The sequence below is a fragment of the Arachis ipaensis genome, chromosome B01 (assembly GCF_000816755.2).
Source record: "Arachis ipaensis cultivar K30076 chromosome B01, Araip1.1, whole genome shotgun sequence".
Lineage (NCBI taxonomy): Eukaryota > Viridiplantae > Streptophyta > Magnoliopsida > Fabales > Fabaceae > Arachis > Arachis ipaensis.
This window is the reverse complement of record NC_029785.2, coordinates 53,233,334-53,235,484: the sequence shown is the minus strand read 5'-3', so window position 1 is coordinate 53,235,484 and position 2,151 is coordinate 53,233,334.

Here is a 2,151-nt window from a genome sequence, read left to right as displayed (position 1 = left end):
GGCCGTGAGGCCAGCCTCAAATGTGAACATATAAGTTCCAAAGATGAAAAGTGTATATCTCTCTCCAAATACAATAGCAAAAGGTCATATTTATAGAGAATTAGCAGCCTAGGGTTTACAGAAATAGGTAATTAATGCAGAAATCTTCTTCCAGGCCCACTTGGTGTGTGCTTGGGTTGAGCATTGAAGCTTTCATATGTAGAGACTTTTCTTGGAGTTAAACGCCAGCTTTTGTGCCAGTTTGGGCGTTTAACTCCAGCTTTCATGCCAGTTCTGGCGTTTTGACGCCAGAATTTTTATGCTGACTTGGAACGCCAGTTTGGGCCATCAAATCTCGGGCAAAATATAGACTATTATATATTGCTAGAAAGCCCAGGATGTCTACTTTCCAACGCAATTAAGAGCACGCCAATTGGGCTTCTGTAGCTCCAGAAAATCCACTTCGAGTGCAGAGAGGTTAGAATTCAACAGCATCTGTAGTCCTTTTTCAGCCTCTGAATCAGATTTTTGCTCAGGTCCCTCAATTTCAGCCAAAAAATACCTGAAATCACAGAAAAATATACAAACTCATAGTAAAGTCCAGAAATATAATTTTTATTTAAAAACTAATAAAAACATAATAAAAATTAACCAAAATATACTAAAAACTACCTAAAAATAATGCCAAAAAGCGTATAAAGTATCCGCTCATCAGAATACCAGCGGTGATAACTAGGTCGAAGAAGCAAGAATTTACTTACATCAAAGATAAGGTTTCTAAGAAGGTTCAATACTGGAAAAGATCACTGCTAGCTGGTAGTGGTCGGAAAGTCCTAATTAAAGTAGTAGTTATTGCTATCCCTATATATTCCGTCAGCTATTTCAAGTTTTCAAACACCTTACTTGATGAGCTCAATAATCTCATGATGCAATTTTAGTGGGGGCAGTGAAATACTAAAAAAAATACATTGGATTGGATGGAATACAATGAGTAGACCGAAGAAATTAGGAGGACTTGGTTTCAAAGACCTCAAAGCCTTCAATCTTGCTATGTTAGCAAAACAAGGTTGGAGGCTTATTGATAAACCACAATTTTATGTTTATCTTGTATTAAATTTAGTGGATTTTATTAACTTTTTCCACATTTATTTACTAAAATAGCATAATTTTGTGAATTTATCCAAAATTGTGCTTAAGATTGAAAACATGCTCTTTAGGTCCTTAATTTGCTAAATTTAATTTAATTTAATTCCACTCGATGCCTTGATGTGTTTGTTAAGTGGTTTCAGGCTTAGAAAGCAAAGATTGGGTTGAAGAAGTGAAAAAAAAAGCATGCAAAGTGGAGAATTCATGAAGAAATGAGATTTTGGAGTAATTCATGGTCATGCGTACGCATGCTTTGCACATACGCATGCTTTGGGATTTTGTCATGTCGCACGTATGCATGCTGGTGTGGAATTTATAACCCACAAACTAACCGGCAAGTGCACCGGGTCGTATCAAATAGTACCTCAAGTGAATGAGGATTGATCCCACGAGGATTGATAGACTAAGCAATAATGATTGAATGATTTACTTAGTTAGACAAACAGAAAATGGTGTTTGAGAGTTCAAAAGCATTAACAAGAAATTCAGAATATCAGAAAGCAAGCAGTAAATTGGTGTAAATAATATGGGAGAAAATAGTTAAGGTTTCAGAGATATTTATTTTCCGGATTAACTTTTCTTGCCAACTATTTTAATCATGCAAGATTCAACTCATGGCAAACTATATGTGACTAAACCCTAATTCCTTAGACATTTTTAGTCTCCTCTAACCTTCATCAACCGCCAATTCCCAGGTCACTTGATTCCAATTAGAGGGTTAAGTTCAAATCTAGTTTATGTGCCACAGAAACCCTAATTATCCAAATATAAGAGGATTATATATCACGTATCCCGTTAAGTCCAGATAATTAGAAGTTTAGGAGAATTTGTTTTCAAGCTGTTGTTCAGGTAAAGAGCTTTTCCAAGTTTTACAAGAATTCAAATAGAATAAGGGTTATACTTCTGTTCTACCCAGATTCATAAGATAAAGAATGAAAATATTTCTTGAAATTGAAATCAATACATGAATTAAAATAGAAAAGTAATATTATTAATACATAGAATAAACAGAGCTCCTAACCTTAA